The sequence below is a fragment of the Bos javanicus genome, chromosome 21 (assembly GCF_032452875.1).
Source record: "Bos javanicus breed banteng chromosome 21, ARS-OSU_banteng_1.0, whole genome shotgun sequence".
NCBI classification, from domain to species: Eukaryota; Metazoa; Chordata; class Mammalia; order Artiodactyla; family Bovidae; genus Bos; species Bos javanicus.
In genome coordinates this window covers 32,224,961-32,245,318 of record NC_083888.1, presented here as the reverse complement: position 1 = coordinate 32,245,318, position 20,358 = coordinate 32,224,961, and the positions used below count along the sequence as shown (strand labels likewise).

At 47.4% G+C, this 20,358-nt stretch overlaps 1 long non-coding RNA gene across 1 annotated transcript; it reads right to left on the bottom strand.

Moving 5' to 3' along the window:
• Positions 1–269: 269 nt before the first annotated feature.
• LOC133234347 (uncharacterized) lies at positions 270–2,742 on the bottom strand. Its single transcript, XR_009732114.1, has 3 exons — positions 2,462–2,742; positions 957–1,080; positions 270–571 (listed from the first exon to the last, which is right to left on the bottom strand). It is a non-coding gene; the product is annotated as an uncharacterized LOC133234347 (long non-coding RNA).
• Between the last annotated feature and the right edge of the window lie 17,616 nt (positions 2,743–20,358).

The following is a 20,358-nucleotide window of genomic DNA, read 5'->3' as shown; positions in this document are numbered from 1 at the left end:
AGATCTTCCTGACCCAGGGATTGAACCCTACTCTCCTGTGTCTCTTGCATTGCAGGCAGATTCTTTACCTACTGAGCCACCAGGGAAGCCCCCCCAAACATTTACTAACTAGATTATTGGTTCATAGTGAAAAGATTTAACTCAGGAACAGCCAGAGGGAGAGAGAGAAAGGGTAAGGCGATATGGGGGAGCGCGCAGAACTAGCGTGTTCTGTGAGCACTGCTCTCCCTGCACCTCTACATGTCCGCCATACAGAAGCTCCCTAAATTCAGTCCTTTTGGGTTTTTATGGAGATTTCATGACATAGGCCCAGTTGGTTAAATCTCTAGCCATTGGCGATTGAACCTAATCTGTAGCCTCTTTCCTCTCTCTGGAGGTCGGGGATAGGAGAGGGCAATAAGGGTGGAGAATGGGACTGAAAAGTCCAACTCTCTAATTACGTGTGGTTGCTTCCTCTGGTGACCAGCCCCCATCCTTCGGTGATCCCAGGCACTTTCCTAAAGTCACTTCAATAACATAAGAAAACACCTGTATTCCTCTCATCCTGTGAAGTTCCAAGGATTGGAAAACTCTGTGCCAAGAACAGGACAAAGATTAAATATATATTACTTATTAAAAATCATAATATCACACTCACCAACATCAAACAAAGAGCATGTCTCCCCTTTATCACCACCAAACTGGCCTTCTGTGAGAAGCAGCATGGTATAATGAAGGGGATCTGGCCTTGAAATCAAAGACCTGGCTCTGCCAACCCTAATTAGCTGAGTTGTGTGATCTTGACTTATCTAAGCCTTAGCTTTCTTCTCTGTACAATGGGAATAATGGCCCTCGTCCTGCTTTTGGGACAGACACCAACTGGCATCAGAAGTGCTGGAGTCTTCAGGCCGCTTTTGCCCAAGCCTGGCTCCCTACTTCCTGGGCACTGGCTGTACATGAGACAGAGATACACTCACCCACATGCCAGTCCTATGCCTGCTCCTGTCCTGGGTCATTTTCTTCCTTCAGTGGGATCTTGTGGATTCCTCCACCAGAAAGCTTCCTTGATCACCTCCATCTTTCTTCTTTATAACAGAGAGCCTAGACCGGAAAGAGCAAGGCTTGAACCCATTTGCCTTTGGCTGGCTCCACTGCTTGAGATCTAAGGCTGGTTTCCAGACACAGGGCTGGGGACCTGGGGACAGCTTGCAGCATCTCTGGGGCACTTTGCAAACTGCTGCTTTTTGGTGCAGTGCTAGAGGAGGCCATCCGAATGTGGCAGCAGAGGAGGAATAGACAAGTTTTCTTTGCATTCTTAGAGCGGCCAAAGACAGATGCAAGCAACTGCCACATGCCTTTGTGTCAGTGAAGAAAACAGAACATCCGCAAGCAGGACCCCCAAATCCCCCCAGAGAGCCCGCAGGAGGGGTGTGTTCCCACCCTTCTATTCCTCAGCTCACCTGTATGTTCCAACCTGGGCCAGACTTAGATTTAGAAGCTCTGCCCCTTGTCATCTGTAAGGAGGGACTGAGCATGGCACTGTGCAGGCCCTAAGTGGGGTTCTGAAGTGTGCCCTTGCCACAGATGCAGAAGGCCTTGTGGGGAAGCTGAAATACAGACACAAACAACTGGAAACTATGTTCCAGCAGAGGCCCAGATGGCCTTTAACTAGAAAAGTGAAAGTGAAGTCGCCTAGCCATGTCTGACTCTGCAACCCCATGGACTGTAGCCCACCAGGCTCCTCAGTCCATGGAATTTTCCAGGCAAGAGTACTGGAGTGGGTTGCCATTTCCTTCTCCAGGGGATCTTCCCAACCCAGGGATTGAACCTGGGTCTCCTGCATTGCAGGCAGACGCTTTACTGTCTGAGCCACCAGGGAAGTCCCAAAACTAGAAGGTGGATGGCTAATGGGGGTCAGCTAAGAGAGAGGAAAGGAGCTCCAGGCCCAGGTTACAGCCTCAGTGCAGACACAGGGCTGGGACCTGGGCATGAATATGGGATGAATGTTGAAAGCAGATGGTGGTTATACCACCAAGGGCCTTGAAAACCTGGCTGATGAGGTGAGATCTTATCCCATGGGTAACGGCCAGGGAGATCTGCAAGGAGATCAAACCAGTCACCCCTAAAGGAAATCAATCCTGAATATGCACTGGAAGGACCGATGCTGAAGTTGAAGGTCCAGTCCTCTGGCCACCTGATGAGACGAGCCAGCTCATTAGAAAAGACCCTGATACTTGGAAAGATTGAAGGCAAAAGGAGAATGAGGCAGCAGAGGATGAGATGGTAGGATGGCATCACTGACTCAATGGACATGAATCTGAGTCAACTGGGAGATAGCGGAGGACAGCCCAGCGTGCTGCAGTCCATGTGGTCACAAAGAGTCAGACATGACTGAACAATAGCAAAAAGGCCAGGAAGCTACTGGTGCTTTTGAGGGGGTGGGTACGGGGTGACAAAATCAGAGGTGATCACACATGCTCACCTGTGGAAGGCCCTGAGCCAACAGTCTTCCCAACTTGCTTCCACCATTTGAACGCCCTTCCTTAGGAACACAAAGACTTTTCTGGCACTAAGAGGCCCTGCTAAAGGAAAAACTAGATATCAGTGCAAACTTTGATGTGATTAGCTACTCAGCCTGTGCTCCTTAGACAGCTATGATTCCAGAGGCCAGGTCCAGACTGTGTGTTTGTGAGACTTGTTGTTGTTCAGGCACTCACTTGTTTAGTCACTCGATGACTGACTCATTGTTCAGTCATTTCCAACTCTTTGTGACCCCATGGACTGCAGCGTGCCAGGCTTCCCTGTCCTTCACCATCTCCCTGAGTTTGTGAGGCTGGGCGAAGGAAGTCTTTGTTAATCATCAGCCAGTGCGAGTCAGCATGCTCAATGTTCTCTGTTCAATATCTCACTGTTTGTAACAACTCTAATAGAAAGGGATTAGTCCTATTTCACAGATAAAGAAACTGAGGTCTGGGGCAGGCTAGATTATTCAGGCAGTGAGTCTGTCCACACAGCCTGACCCTGTGATGATGCCCCGGGCAAGGTATGTGTGACTCCCTCCTCCACAAGTCTGGTGTGGAGGGAAGTCTGGGCCTAGTGCCTACTTGGTCCCAGGAGTACAGTCCCAGGGCCTCCAAATGCCCTTCCCCAAAGAGCTGCCCTGGTGATCTCCCCAGCTGAGTGCGCCTGCCCAGAGGTGCAGGGTTGCAGCCTTTTCACAGCACAACCCAAGATGTCAACAGGAAGAGGGAAATTGTGTTCAAATGAGACACAATCTTCTTGATGTCCCTGGGGTCCTCCCCCGAAGGGAGCACTTTCTGCAGTGTTTTATGCTTTTAAAAAATGCTGCCACATAATTCTTCCAACTGCCAAGTTTGTGAAACAATATTCTCAGCACTGTCTTCAAATAGCGGACACTGGGTGTCATTTCACTCAAAGGGCTGGATTCTCTGGCAACTCGTTCAACAAGCTCTTAAATATCTGCTATGGTTGATGTATGGCAAAAACCATCACAATATTGTCAAGTAATTATCCTACAATTATAAGAAATAATTTTTTTAAAAGAAAGCCTATATAGCAAGGAAAAAAAAAAACTCTGCTATGGGCCTAGCACCATGCTAGGATTTGAAACTCCATCTGGGTGTGCCATGGTCAGAGGGGAAGATGGATACTCTACAGGGTTAGAACAGTAGCAACAGAGGCCCGGGGTGAGCCATGATTAGCTCTTCAGTGATGGGCTGGGTAAGGTGGGAGGAAGGATTCAGGGCCCTCGTGGGGGATTCAGACAGGTAGGTGGCCTGGACCAGGCCTTCAAGGAACATGGTTTTCTAGGACGGAGATAAAGCGTGACAATGGAGAAGGGAATTGTGGTCTAAAGACTGGCTTGAGTAGAGAGGAGAGGACAAAGGACTAGGAGGTGTGGGAAAGTGAGATGGCCCTTGCGGATGGGCTGTGGGAGACAGCCTGTCCGGCAGCAGCGCCCCTCCCAACGCCCTGCCTGAGTTCCCTTCACTCACAGCCTTACTCACAACCTTTATAGACTCTTGTGGTTTCCCACACAACCAAGCTGTTTCACAATTCTGAGCCTTCGCTCGCATTGTCCCCTCTTCCTAGGATGCCCCCATCCTCTTCCTCTTCTTCCTCTAAAGACACTGATGCTCAGCCTGGTCTTCACCTCCTCACAAACCTCAAACTGAGAGCTGTGCCTCCTTGGGCCCCATCCCTCCCTGGTCACGGGGTTATTTGTTTTCTCATCTGTCTCCCTCCCTGGATGGTGAGTGACTTTGGGGAAGGAGTTGGGTGTTGGCCCCATAATGAGTCATGAGTGGAGCGATGGGAAACGAAAGAGCTGGGAAAATTCACAGCATCGATGATGTAGCTGTGTCCATACTCAAGCTTCAGTTTGTTCTGCCACCATGTAAAAGTCATCTATTTTTCATCAAAAGAGAAAATGAAATCAGAGAACCATCAATTCCTCTAATCTGTTTTCCTAAGCAGCGTTTAGACTCTGCCGTGGTATCTAGGGGGTCCTAAGGGACCATGACACTTTAGGCATTCCCCGTCTATGTGTGAAGCCACCTCTTCTCTGAAGCCCCATCCTGGATGGTCCGGTCACAGATCTCTAAGCCACAGCTGGTCACCTCATGGAACCCAAGGGCCTTGGAGCTTCCTCTTATCTTCACATCTTTCAGTGAGACCCAGCATTCCCCAAACCCCGTCCCTGCTCTCTCTCCTCTAGCTCTCCACTTTCAGTTTCTCGGTTTCTTCCACAACTTTGACTCCACAGACCAGCTATATGTTCTTCTGAAACCTCCACCTCATTTTCCAAAATGGTAGCCCCAGGCCCACGCAGATATGTTCTGTTTTGCCTACAGTATCTTTCTTTTCGCCACACTGCATGGCATGTGGAACTTCCCTGACCAGGGATCGAACCCCACCCCCTGTAGTGTAAGAGAGGAGTCTTAACCACTGGACCACCAGAGAAGTCCTTGCTGCGGTATCTTTTAAAAAGTTTAAATTAGTCGTTAAACATTTGAAAATCAACAGATTTGCATAAGTGAACTCATTTTACAATAATTTTTCAAGCTGTACACTTAGAATTCATGCACTTTTCTATATGTATACTTCAATTAAAAATGTTGTTTTACTCTGCAGATTTCATATTCAAAATCCTGATTCCCATTTTTTCTTGAACACTTGGTAGGTCTGCCCTGCTGGATCTTTATTCTACATGAGCTCTGGCTGGCAGCTTCCTCCTTCACCAAAAACATCACTTCCCCCATTTTCCCATAGTCTCCACCACTTCATTCCACTCACAGCCACTTTCCTCATTTGTGTTCCTGCCCCTAGGCTTGGCATTCGAGCCCGCTCTCTGTGTGTGTTTTTATTTCTCACTGCCTCCTGTATGTTCTGTGGGTACCTCAAACTCAGCATGTCATGATTGAACCCACATCCTTTCCCCCTGTGCCCTAAACCTCTCCCAGTCCTAAACGATGAATCACAGCCCACCCAGTCACCTGAGGCAAAGGCCTGGCCATCTCCGGGACTCCTGCCTCTCTCTCATCCTACTAACAATTCATCAACAACTCTCATGATTCTGGAACCTGCCTGGGCCAAGCCTCTGTCATCCTTGGCTGGGACCACAGGGGTTAATGTGCATGGATCTTCCTGCCTCCACTCCTGCCCCTCAAGTCTGCTGAGCCCTTTGCAGCCAGAAAGGTCTTTAAAATACAACATGACCATGTCACTTCCCGCTTAGACCTTTTCTGATGGCTTCTTTTTTTGGGGGAAAAATCTAAACTCCTTATAAGGAAAAAAATCCAAACCCTACAAGGGCCTAGAACCAGGGTCTGTCTCCTTCCAGCCTTTTCCCACGCCCTCCCCTATTTTCTCTCCATACCATACATTCTCACCATATTTCAGCTCATTACCTCCGTATTTTTTTAGTTTTTTTAAGTAAGAGATATGATCTTTATATAGTAAACTGTATACATCTTATGTTACAGCCTGACAGATTTTTTTCTCCAATTTTTTTCATTGTGATAAAATACATAAAAATTACTATATTAAGCATTTTAAGCATATAGTTAGTTCTGTGGTATTAAATACATTGCGGTATAACCATCACTACACCCATCTCCATAACTCTTTCATCAAGTACAATTGAAACTCTACGCACATTAAACAAGAACTCCCCATTTCCCTGTCCTTCCAGCCCCTGGCAACCACCGTCTACTTTCCATCTCTATGCTTTCGACTACTCCAGGTACTTCATACAAGTGGACTCATACGGTACTTGCCCTTCTTTTTCACTCAGCATGTCCTCAAGTTTCATCCGTGTTGTAGCACACTGCAGAATTTCCTTCCTTTTTAAGGTGGAATAAAAGTCCCCATAAGTGTGACCGTGGTTTGCTTATTCATTCATCAGGCAATGGACACTTGGGTTGCTTCTATGGTTTCAGCTTCATTGATTTTTACATATGTAAACAGCTAGGTAATCACTACTCAGCCTGAGGCCCAGAACATTTTGGTACCTGAGGAGTCTCTTCATGTTCTTTTGAGGCAAACCTACCACTCCTGTTATTCAAACAACTTTACCGTAGATTAGCTTTGCCTGTTTTTGACTTTCATATACGTGAAAGCATACAGTCTGTATCCTTTTCTGTCTGAAATGTTTGCTCAATGTTTTGTCTGTGAAATTCACCCGTGTTGTTATGTGTATTAGCAGTTCATTCTCATTGCCATGTAGTATTCCACTGAATAAATATGATACTATTTATGCATTCCACTGTTAATGGGAATTTGGGTACTGTTATGGAATGAATTGTGTCCTGCCAAAATTCATGAATTGAATCCCTAACTACCAACGTGACTGTATTTGGAATTTGGGCCTTTAAGGAGGTTATTAGGGTTAAAAGAGATCACCAGGGTGGGGCCCTAATCCAACAGGACTGGTGTCCTTATAAGAAGAGGGAGAAGAAGTGGAAAGGAAAGGCCAGGTGAGAACAAGAAGGCGGTAGTCTGTAAGCAGGAGAGAGAGGGCTCATCAGAAACCAAGCCCACTGGTACCTTGATCTTGGACTTCCAGCCTCTGGGACTCTGTGAAAATACATTTCTGTTGTTAAAGTCACCCCGTCCATGGTATTCTGTTACGGCACCCTGATTAGCCTTATACAAGTAATTTCTAATTAGGATCCATTACAAACAAAACTACTTAAATATTGTTCTACATGTAGAACATATAGAACGATATTTGGTAGACATAGGCACTTCCAGTGCATCCCCTGCATGTGAATCTCCAAGGTGCAGACTTTCAGAGATGTCAGTGTGTTTGCGTGTCCAGCCAAGCAAGTCAGTTCATGCGTCTGCTGCCTGTTGGCACGTGCACGCACCCTCTAGAAGCGGCCATGCTCTTGTGTACTTTACTGTGCAGTTCTGTACAGAGCGGGCTTCCCTGGTGGCCCAGTGGTAAAGAATCCACCTGCCAGTGCAGGAGACAAGGGTTTGATCCCTGGTCTGGGAAGATCCCCTGGAGAAGGAAATGGCAACTCACTCCAGTATTCTTGCCTGGAAAATCCCATGGACAGAGGAGCCTGGTGGGCTACAGTCCATGGGGTGGCAAGAGTCAGAGGCAACTTAGCGTCTAAACAACAACAGCTGGATAGAGTACGGTAGTACTCTACCTTCTCCCACCTCCTCTTGCTGCTCTATCCAGGAATTCTTCTTTGCCTGTACACTTGATTCCTGACCCTGCATGCCAGCTGCTGTATTACTACTGTCCTTTTCAAGGTACTGTAGTGTAAGATTAAACATGTTTTCTTTATTTTTGGTTTGTTTGCTTTTTATCTATTATTTGTGTGGAAAGTATTACAACCTCATTATAGTACAGTGGCATATAGCTGATTGTGCTGGTTGAGTACCTAGGCCAACTTTGCTGGACTTATGAACAAATTGGACTTAACGAACATGTTCTTGGAAAGGAACATGTTTGTATGTAGGGGACTTACTGTAATTTGGTTGAATATGTTTTCACAAGTGGGTAACAGAGTAGATGCATTGGTAAAAAGAAAGAGAGGAAGAAAGAAAAGAGGGACGGAGGGAAGAAAGGAGGGAGGGAAAAAAGAAAGGAGGGAGGGAAGGAGGGTGGAGGGAAAGAAGGAAGGAAGCAAAGGAGGAAAGAAAAAGAAAGAGAGCTTATTTTTCTCACAAGACCACATTAAAACCAGGAAGTCAGGATACTATAATACTACCAACTAATCTATGGATTCAGTTTCAACAATTATCCCAATACTGTCTTTTATATAAAAAAGGTCCAGTCCATGATCACACATTGCATTTTTCTTATCAAGTATCTTTTGCCTCTTTCAGTCTGAGACAGTCTCTCAATCTTTCATGACTTTGACACTTGTGAAGATTACAGTCTGGTTATTTTGTAGAATGTCTCTCAATGTGAGTTTACCTGATATTATTCACCTTTGGCAGGAATGTCACAGAAGTCATGCTCTGTTCTTCCCTGTGTATCCTGATGAGTGGCACCTGGTCAATTTGTCCCATTACTGGCAACATTAACTCTTAACACTTGGTTAAGATGGCATCTGCCAGGCTTCTCCACTGTTAAATTAATTAATAAGAACAACAAGTAAATATTTTGTGAAGAGTTTGAGATTATGTAAATATTCTGTTCCTCATGATAATTTCACCCGATAATTTTAACATCCATGAATGAGTCTTGCCCACATCAAATGTTTCTACAATGGCTGCAAAATCTGGTTTTTCTAATTCTATTATTCCCTCTACATTTATTAGTTGGCATTCTGCTCTAAGGAGGAGGCTTCTCTTCTCCCCATTTGTTTACTGATTTATTTCTTTACCTGAATACAGTCTGATGGACTGTAATCAGTATTTATTTTGATGCTCAAATTGTCCCAGATCTGGGAATTTGGAGTGCTTCAAATTGATTTCTGTGTCCTTTAAAATTCTTTTAAAATTTTTTTTAAAAAATTGTGGTAAAACACACATAAAATCAAATGTATCCTCCTAGGTATTTTAGTGTAAAATTCATTGGCATTAAGGGCATTTGCATTGTTGTGCCACTAATCATCACCATTCATCTCCAGAACTCTTTTTTTAATTGCTGTTCCTTTTTTAAAAATGTATTTGTTTTTGGCTGCACTGGGTCTTTGTGGGGTGCACGGGCTCTGCGTTGCTGCACACGGGCTTTCTCTAGTTGTGGTGTGCTGGCTTCTCACTGCGGCGGCTTCTCTTATCGTGAAGCACAGGCTCTAGGGCCCACGGGCTCAGTAGCTGCGGCTCGCAGGCTCTAGACATGGGCTCAGTAGTTGTGGTTCATTGGCTTAGTTGACCTGCAGCATTTGGAATCTTAGTTCCTGGACCAGGGACTGAACCCGTGTTCCCTACATTGGCAGGCAGATTCTTAGCCACTGGACCACCAGGGAAGTCCCCCAAACTCCATCTTATAAAATTGAAACTCTGTCCTCATTAAACAATAACTCCCTTTTTCCCACTCTCAGCCTCTGGAAACCACCATTCTCCTATTTCTTTGACTCTGACTACTCTAGGCACCTCTTATAAATGAAATAATACAGTATCTGTCCTTTTATGACTGACTTATTTCACTTAACACCGTGTCTTTAAGGTCCATCCATGCTATCGCATGTGTCAGAGTTTCCTTCCTTTTTAAGGCTGAATAATACCCCACCATATGTATGACCACATTTTGTTTATCCATCCACTCATCAATGGGACATTTGAGTTGCTTTCACCTTTAGGCTATTGTGAATAATGTTGCTATGAACGTAAGTGTACAAAATATTTCTTTGAGTCCCCTTCTTTCAATGCTTTTGAGTATATACCAGAAGTGAGATTTCTGGATCTTATGGTAACTCTGCTTTCAATTTTTTGAGGAATCACCATGCTGTGTTCCATAACAGCTACATGGACAGTACAGAAGTGTTACAATTTCTTTACATTCTTGCCAATACTTGCTATTTTTGTTTTTTCATAGTAGTCATCCTAATCCCAGTGGGACAGACTCTCATTGTCGTTTTGATTTGCATTTCTCTAATGATTAGTGACACTGAGCATCTTTTCAGGTACCTGTTGGACATTTGTGTATCTTCTTTGGAGCAAATCTATTCAGGTTGTTTGCCTATATTTTAATTGGATTGTCTGTTTTGTAGTTGTTGAGTGTAGGAGTTCTTTATATATTCTGGATATTATCTCATTTCCTTTTGACACGTCCCCATCATTCTTTGAGTGTTTTCCAACTGAAACTGTAAGATGTTTCAGCTGTTTAACTATTTCCCCTGACTCACCCTTGGGAGTAGCCATTTCTCCAAGGAGCCCTGGTTTCTTTTAGCGGAGAATGGCGTTAAGAAGCATATCTGGTTTCCAGGTTTGCTCATTGCTCTTTTGGGGAGGGAGGGGGTTGCTGTTTCCAGGCCCTGTCAGTGGCCAGAGCTAGAGAATATTTGCATGTGTGTACTTCAATCCCAAAGAAAGGCAATGCCAAAGAATGCTCAAACTACCGCACAATTGCACTCATCTCACACGCTAGTAAAGTAATGCTCAAAATTCTCCAAGCCAGGCTTCAGCAATATGTGAACTGTGAACTTTCTGATGTTCAAGCTGGTTTTAGAAAAGGCAGAGGAACCAGAGATCAAATTGCCAACATCTGCTGGATCATGAAAAAAGCAAGAGAGTTCCAGAAAAACATCTATTTCTGCTTTATTGACTATGCCAAAGCCTTTGACTGTGTGGATCACAATAAACTGTGGAAAATTCTGAAAGAGAAGGGAATACCAGACCACCTGATCTGCCTCTTGAGAAATTTGTATGCAGGTCAGGAAGCAACAGTTAGAACTGGACATGGAACAACAGACTGGTTCCAAATAGGAAAAGGAATACGTCAAGGTTGTATATTGTCACCCTGCTTATTTAACTTCTATGCAGAGTACATCATGAGAAACGCTGGACTGGAAGAAGCACAAGCTGGAATCAAGACTGCTGGGAGAAATATCAATAACCTCAGATATGCAGATGACACCACCCTTATGGCAGAAAGTGAAGAGGAACTCAAAAGCCTCTTGATGAAAGTGAAAGTGGAGAGTGAAAAAGTTGGCTTAAAGCTCAACATTCAGAAAATGAAGATGATGGCATCTGGTCCATCACTTTATGGGAAATAGATGGGGAAACAGTGGAAACAGTGTCAAACTTTATTTTTGGGGCTCCAAAAATCACTGCAGATGGTGACTGCAGCCATGAAATTAAAAGACGCTTACTCCTTGGAAGGAAAGTTATGACCAACCTAGATAGCATATTCAAAAGCAGAGACATTACTTTGCCAACAAAGGTTCGTCTAGTCAAGGCTATGGTTTTTCCTGTGGTCATGTATGGATGTGAGAGTTGGACTGTGAAGAAGGCTGAGCGCCGAAGAATTGATGCTTTTGAACTGTGGTATTGGAGAAGACTCTTGAGAGTCCCTTGGACTGCAAGGAGATCCAACCAGTCCATTCTGAAGGAGATCAGCCCTGGGATTTCTTTGGAAGGAATGATGCTAAAGCTGAAACTCCAGTACTTTGGCCACCTCATGCAAAGAGTTGACTCATTGGAAAAGACTCTGATGTTGGGAGGGATTGGGGGCAGGAGGAGAAGGGGATGGCTGGATAGCATCACTGACTCGATGGACGTGAGTCTGAGTGAACTCTGGGAGTTGGTGATGGACAGGGAGGCCTGGCGTGCTGCAATTCATGGGGTGGCAAAGAGTCGGACATGACTGAGCAACTGAACTGAACTGAACTTACATTTATATTTATTTCTGTATCCATATATTAAAAACTGTAAGTCATATCAATAACTCTATTTCTAATCCACCACTGGAGTCATTCTAGCTTCTTCCCATTTCATATTTGCAACTTCCTTCTCCAACAGCAAGAAATCTGCCTCTACCATACTCAGTATGTTAAACCTATTGCTCAGTCCCTCTGTGTATAGCCAATCTCCTGACCCCAGTGGCTGCCACTTCACTTGGCCAACTCAGGGTTGCTTCACCCCAACCTCCCTGCTGCCTTCAACAAGTATTATGAAAGGGGTAGGGGCCCTAATGGCCTTTTGAGTGAATTATTCAATTATTCAGGAAGGAAGGAAGCAAGTGAGTAAGGACAGTGCCGGGTTTTAACTACTGGGTGGACAGCTTCTGTGCATTTCTGCCCTGTGTAATTAGCTGAAAACTCGGGGACTTGCCTTTAATGGCCCGCAGGGCTGTGACTTCACCTGTGTGTCACTGTTCCTGGGAGGCTCCTGGGCTGGCCCCTGGGGCAGGGCTGCCCACCAGACTGTGATGACCCAGTCTGCTCTGGCTCTGCTCTTGTAAGGCTGGATGAATGCTGGCAGCTGCTGGAGGTGGCGATGCTGCCCTGGGCCCACCTAACAGTTGAACCCTACCCAGAGCCCCTGGACCTGGTAGGGTCAAGCATGTTGCTGGGGCCTTGGGCCTCCCCCAACCAGCTAGGGGAACCAAGTAGGTCTGCCCTGGGAGATCAGGTTAGAAACTGGAAGAGATTTATAATTGATACAGAAGCTTTTATCTGAGCACAGCCTCTTCACTATATTCACCATTCTCCACTTCCACGCATTTAAGCTTCACTTATAGGTCCAAATTGTTTATAGGTTCCACTTTCATCCCAGCCACCAGAATGTAGAAGGTTTTGCCTGCCATTGTACCCAGCCTTTCCACTGACACGGCGACCTGGTAAGAGGATGCGTGCTAAGTGGCTTCAGTCGTGTCCAACTCTTTGCGATCCTGTGGACTTTAACCTGCAAGGCGCCTCTGTCCATGGGATTCTCCAGGCAAGAATACCAGAGTGGGTTGTCATGCCCTTCTCCAGGGGATCTTCCTGATCCAGGGATTGAACCCACATCTCCTGCATCTCCTGTATTGGCAGGTGGGGTCTTTACCACTAGCGCCACCTGAGAAGCCTGGGAAGGAGGGTGCACCTCTGTCCAAAAGAAGCCCTGCTCAGGCCCACCCCTAGGTTTCAGTCATTCTTGGCAGCCAGGCAAACTCATGCCCAGCCTGCCTCTCAGTGCAGGGAGGCCACAGGCATGAGAGCTCACTGAGACCTACCTTGTGCAATGCCTTCAGGGTGCAAGGGGAAGAACCCTCACCCTCAGGGAACTCACCACAGTCCATTGGATGTCACAGAGCCCCACCCAGTCAGGAAGCAGAAGCCCTGCCCTGCTCACCCAGAGATGCCCTGCCAGGGACTAGGGCTGAGGGAGCAACACCCTAAGAGTGCTGAAAGCAGAGAAGGTGAGGATGATAGAAAATCTGGCAGAGAGTCCCTAGAAAGGCAGATCAGGCTTTCCAACAGATGATTGAGGCACGTTTAAACAGGCCTGAACCTCAAAAGCAGAGACATTACTTTGCCAACAAACGTCCGTCTAGTCAAGTCTATGGTTTTTCCAGTGGTCATGTATGGATGTGAGAGTTGGACTGTGAAGAAAGCTGAGTGCCGAAGAATTGATGCTTTTGAACTGTGGTATTGGAGAAGACTCTTGAGAGTCCCTTGGACTGCAAGGACATCCAACCAGTCCATCCTAAAAGAGATCAGTCCTGGGTGTTCTTTGGAAGAACTGATGCTGAAGCTGAAACTCCAGTACTTTGGCCACCTCATGCGAAGAGTTGACTCATTGGAAAAGACTCTGATGCTGGGAGGGATTGGGGGCAGGAGGAGAAGGGGACGACAGAGGATGAGATGGTTGGATGGCATCACCGACTCAATGGACATGAGTTTGGGTGAACTCCGGGAGTTGGTGATGGACAGGGAGGCCTGGTGTGCTGCAATTCATGGGGTCACAAAGAGTCGGACATGACTGAGTGACTGAACTGAACTGAACTGAACCTTATATAATTTGGGGGCCCTGTAAGAAAAATAATACAAAATTATGACCCAGAATTGATACAGAATCTTGGAAGATGTCCTGAATCTTGAGCCTCCTTGGCTGACTTGGAAACCTCCCCTGGCTACCAGATCATCCTTACCTAGAGATTCCTGACTGTCCAGGACTCTCTGGGCCTCATCTCCTCAGGAAGACTTTCAGAGCTGCCTAAGGACCTGCCTCTCTATTCAGAGTGTGTGGTTCTGTTCATTTTTCTCTCACGCTTTCTACAGTTCTTAAGGGCAGGTACTATGTCTTCCCTGGGCTTCCCAGATGGCTCAATGTTAAAGAATCCACCTGCCAATGCAGGAGACACAGGAAATGCAGATGCAATCCCTGAGTCAGGAAGATCCCCTGGAGGAGGTCATGGTAACCCACTCCAGTATTCTTGCCTGGGAAATTCTACAAACAGAAGAGCCTGGCAGTTATCGTCCATGGGGGCATTAAGAGTCAGACACGACTGAGCATGCATGCACTTGGCACTGTGTCTTCCTTGCATTGTCTCTAGTAGAAAGCAAGTGCTTAATAAGCATTACTAGAACAAATAGAAGAAAGGAAAGAAGTAACAAGATTTTGTTAAGGGGGAGAGATATTTTTATTTATTTATTTTTAAAGTATTTAACTTATTTGTCATTTTTGGCTGCTCTGGGTCTTCACTGCTATGTGCTTGCAGGCCTTCTCTAGTTGCCGCGTGCGGGCTACTCTTCTCTTGTTGCGGAGCACAGGCTTTCGGCACATGGGCTCAGTAGTTGTGGTGTATGGGCTTAGTTGCTGCTAGGCACGTGGGATCTTAGTTTCCCGATCAGAGATCTGGACCGTATCTCCTGCATTGGAAGGCATATTCTTAACCACTGGATCACCAGAGAGGTCCTAAGGGGAAAGATATTTTAAACTTTAATTATGTGCCAGGCAACTTGCATATGCTATTCTGTTCAAATAATCCCAACAACCCAGTCTCCCTACCTTATAGATAGGGAAATCAAGATTTGGGGAGGGAAACTGCTTGTCTGACTTGCCCAGATAGTAAATGAAGGGGCCTAGATTCCAAAGCACATGTTCTGTCCCCTTGTGGGTAATACAAGGGAATGGAGTCTCAGGCAAGAAAGAGAAGCTGGCAGAACCACAGTCTACCAGAAAGGAGACTAACTCAGGGCCAGAAAGGGGAGAATGGGAACCAGGTGGGAAGTGGGGATGGGAGTAGGTATGGAACACACACTCAAGAAAAAAGCAAGAAGACAATTGGAATCCAGCCAGGGAACTCTCCTAGAAAAATATGACCCCCTCTATGGCTCTGGAGTGACTGAGGTCAATTCAATTCTGAAAACTTGAACCAACATTTCCTGAGTGGCTGCCACGTATATGGGCCTGGGCTGGGTGCTGGGCCAGCAGACTGATGTTTCCCCAGAGAGCTTGAGTAAACCTCTGTCATACTCAGCAGAGGCCATCAGCAGCCACAGGAGGAGGTCTTGTATGTTCAAAGGTGGTGTGACTGTGTGATCCTGTCTGGTCCTGGAGTAGCTTCCTATCAGAAGAGGCAGAGAGGAGGGAGGCCTATGGAACTGGGAAGTGAGTGCACAGCACTCTACAGTCTACAAAGCACATCAGTGTGTATAGTTGTCTCCAAGAGCACAAGGTAAGGAAGTAGAAACAACTGTATCCCCTGCATGGTGTGGTGCACAGGGCTTGGCAGGCAGAAGCTTGTCTTTGGTAAGTTAACACATGGGCCATAGAGACCAGGAAGCAGCTCCTCCCTGCAGGAGGAGCTCTGCTCAGACTCACATCCATTGAGTTGGTGATGCCATCCAACCATCTCATCCTCTGTCACCCCCTTCTCCGCCTACCCTCAATCTTTCCCAGTATCAGGGTCTTTTCCAATGAGTCGGCGCTTCACATCAAGTGGCCAGAGTATTGGAGCTTCAGCTTCACCATCAGTCCTTCCAATGAATATGCAGGGTTGATTTCCTTTAGGACTGACTGGTTTGATCTCCTTACTGTCCAAGGGACTCTCAAGAGTATTCTCCAGACCTATGCAGGGTCAGATGAAGACCTTTATTTACGGGACCTGAGCCTGGAGAAAATAATAAAATGCACCCCCTCCTCCACTTACAAATTACAAATTAAAATAAAGCTAATCCTAAATCATCCAACCAGTCCATTCTAAAGATCAGCCCTGGGTGTTCTTTGGAAGGAATGATGCTAAAGCTGAAACTCCAGTACTTTGGCCACCTAATGCGAAGAGCTGACTCATTGGAAAAGATCCTGATACTGGGAAGGATTGGGGGCAGGAGGAAGAGGGGACGACAGAAGATGAGATGGCTGGATGGCATCACCGACTCGATGGACGTGAGTTTGAGTGAACTCCGGGAGATGGTGATGGACAGGGAGGCCTGGCGTGCTGCGATTCATGGGGTTGCAAAGAGTCAGACACGACGGAGTGACTGAACTGAACTGAACTGAATCCTAAATCACAAAATAAGAGTAAGAAGTCCTGCCATGGTCTGAGTTCTTCCACTATGACTCTACAACGATTTTTCAAAAATGGATAATTTCTCCAAAACTTCTCGTCTGGGGCATGCCCTGCTTTGCTGGTGCCAAGGCACACACAAGGCCTGGCCCATCCAGCCCGAGCTTGGCCACTCCACCTCTTACTGACTCCAGTGTGAATTCCTGGAGACAGGACCTTGGAGATGCAGACTGATGTCCAGCTGAGGGGTCCAGGAGCCTGGATTTAGACATGACATCATCACTCAGCAATCATGCACATTCCAATCGATCAGCCGCTGAATCTCTGTGACCTTTGGATTCCTTATCTGAATACCAGACTCTAATAGCTACATTGTGGGGCTGGACAGGAGGCAAAATGAAATGAGGAATGCAAGGGCCTAGCACAGGATCTTGGGCACCGTGCATGCTCAGGGAGTACCCTTAGATTTCTGCAGTTCTAGTCAGAACGCTGGTGGCTCAGATGGTAAAGAATCTGCCTGTAATGCCAGAGGCCTAGGTTAGATCCCTGAGTCGGGAAGATCCCCTAGAGAAGAGAATGGCTACCCACTCCATTGTTCTTGCCTGGAGAATCATGGACAGAGGAGCGTGGTGGGCCACAGTCCTTGGGGTTGCAGAGTTGGACATGGCTGAGCAACTAACACACGCACTCAGAAGCAGACCTTGGCTGTGATGGAGCAGAACGTGGAAACCAACTGCGTTAGAGCGGGTAGGATGGCAGGGCCTGCCTGTGAGCCAGGGTCTTTCCCACACCTGACCTCACCAGATGGCTCAGCCTTAACTCCTGGCCTAAGACCGGCCTTCAGTCCCTGGGCCTGCCTCTCTCTCCTCCAGGCCACACGGAAGGGATTAGTCAGGAAGTGTGCACAATGGGCTTATTGTTATTACGGTTATAGCTTTGGATCTGGAGAATTCCAGGGGTGGGGCGAGAGTGCTGAGGGTTACTCAAGATGTTAGGGTAGATTTTTTCCGAGGGACGCAGAGTGGGAGGTGAGCTTTGAGTGGGCTGTCCGAAGGGAAGCCCTCCCTAACCTTCCCCTCCTCCGTTCTCCTGACCTATGCCCCCTACACCTGCGTGACCCCACACCCCCCCAACCTTCCCTCCACATTTCCCCTGCCTTTGCCCACCCCTGGGCCTTCACACCCTCTGTCTGTTGGAGGATTGCCCAACAGAAAATACACTCTGCCTGTAACCACCCCGAACAGGAAGTGTCTGGGAATTTGTGTCCCCCAAGCACTGGCCATGTAGAAGTATCAATACCCTAGCTCTCTTTGCCCCTGACTGGGACAACGCTGAGGTTGTCCCATGGGAATGGGCCAAAGTCACCCTCTGTGCAACTTCCGCTAAATTGATAGTCTCGGTCGGCTTCTTTCTCTTTGCTTCCCTGTCCCACTTCCCTATTCCTCTGCTCTGCGTATCTCCTCGAGAACTTCCTGCTAAATCACTTTCACAAAGATCCATCACTCAGTAGGCCTCGGGGGAACACAGGCCCAGGCCCAGTGGAGGAGGAATCTGGGAGAGGTCTGTCACATGTATGACTGGCTTCTGGGAGTTGTGTGTGATGTGTGTGTTCAGCTCACCTCTGTCCTTGCAGAGGGGCCTCACTGGCCTGTCCCCTCTGTAGCCCTGGAGAGGATGGAGGTGCTGACTAAACCTTCTGCTGGCAGAGAGTAGGCACTTAACGTACACCCTTTGGGGTCAAGGTTGGGATTTTTGGTCACTTCCTTTTTCAGCAGAGCAGGTCTGTGAGGATCTGGGAGCCCCCGCTTGTGGCATGGAGCCGAGCACACCCATTCCACAGGTGTGAGGCCAGCCTTAGGGAGGTGGGCCGGGCACGGGGAACTCCGTCTTTTGGAGGTCCTTCTCAAATCCTTGGCTCCTGTCCCAGAACTCCCACTTTGTGGGGAAGAAAGGGATAAATTGTGTTCTAGGTGCCCAGCAACCAAAGGCAAAGTGGCTGAGTGGAGGTCATGAATAGTGCGAACAGGGAATCAAGAGGGCAGGCGCATGCCTGGAGCCTGAGCCGAGCGCTGAGACAATAAACACAGTTGCGACAGAGAAGGACACTCCCCACACCAACACACACCACACAAAGGCCTACGGGAGGGGAGCCTGCTGGCAGTGAGGGCAGAGGCAGGGCAGAGCAGTTAGAGGCTGCCCAATAAAGCCACCCTCTGAACAAAAGCGAGATCCTTGATGTTCTGAATCCTCACCAGCACCCCAACAGAGAGGGTTGGGCAGGATGGCCTGGGAGGTGGGTAGGTAGGGTTTCTAGACATAAGACACAGCTAAATCTGAATCTCAGAGAGACAAGATAGTTTTCGTATAAGCTTGTCCTCAACATTGCATAGGATGTACTTACACTAAAAAGTTATTCGTTGTTCATTTGAGATTTAAATTTAACTGGGTGTCCTGTATTCATTAAGCAATATTTTCCCCCTGAAATCTAGCAACCCTAGTGGGGAACATCAAGGTTGAAGAACCAGGATGTTTCTCCCAGCAGCCGGCCAGTTCTGGGGGACAGGTGCACTGGCTTTGAATTTCAGAAGGGCTGTCCTGGGAGAGAGTCAGAATCAGAAGATGGAAACAATTGTCGTCTGAAATAGCATTTGTATGGCTTGTTCTAGAAGAGACTAAGTGGCTGAGAGAAGACACAGTGCTGGTTACAGATCTGGTACCTGCTCCCATGAAACCTCGAGCCTCTGTGCCTTGGTCTCCCTGTAAGAAATAAAAACTTAAAGTGGTCCATTTTCAAGGACAGCTAGCCCAGAGTGACAGCTTGCTGATATAATAGCCATTAGGGTACTTGCATGGGAAAATTCCAGACAAAAGGAGAATGGAATGCCTAGGATTTTGGCACGGACTCATTCTATTGGTGAATTCAAAACATAAGAATGGGAAGAAGTGTGCAGGGAGAATAGTAAATCCAGGTGACATTCAAGAAGATTGTTAACCCTTTGTTCTCAGCCAATGAGGAGCTGGGGGAGGGACTTGCATGCCGACTGAAGAACCCATTGTAACGGACTCTGGGTGTGCCTGCCCACAAGACACCCCATTTGCAACACTGTCCTTAAAGCCTTGCTTCCCGCTGCACCTCATGCCTCTAAGTCCATTCTCTGGGTTTGGGTCGGGGAGTTTTATTTTCCACATCCCCATCTGTGTTCTCCGTGGACGTGCCTTCTATCCCAATCAGCCTGGCAGACCACATCAGCCTCTTTTTGTCCTTAATCCTTTTTTCTTCAGCGTGACTGCTCTGAGTTGGATGCAGAAGCCACTATGTCTCCCTGGTTGGCCCGCCTGTGGATGAGGGAGTCGAGACGGTGAAGTGGAGCCTTGAGACCATGCCCACAGGACTCACCAGGCTGCCCAGAAACGGCCCTGCCAGGCTCTTGCTCCATCTAGCCCTGCATCTGGTACTGGGTAGCCCTGGGCCCCTGCCTGGAGGAGAGATGCTTCTGAATGGTCACTGGTTTCAGGCTTCAGCTCCAGTGGAGGCTGAGGCCCTTCACCTCTGTCCTGGACACCTCTGCCAGCTTAGCCTTCTTGAAGAGGGCAAAGCCTAAGAATAGATGCCCAGTTCAGGCCTTGCTGGACAGAACGTGCAGCCATCTGGAGCCCAGGCCCAGGGCTAGAAGGATACTTGTGGGCCATTCACACCTACCCCTCCCCACTATGCACAGGGGAACCAAGGCCCTGAAAGTGAAAGGCGTTTGTCCAAGGTCAGTGCAGGACTCCAGGCCAAGCAGGGCTCACAGTCCCTGCTCAGTGCTCAGCAAGCTGCCACACATGACCCAAGTCTTGGCATCAACCCACATATACTGGGCTATGAACACGTACACCCCCAGTAACCCGAGACATGTCCCAGTCTCTGTGGCTTCATTGTCCCCACACACACATGAGCAAAGGAGGCTCCCAGA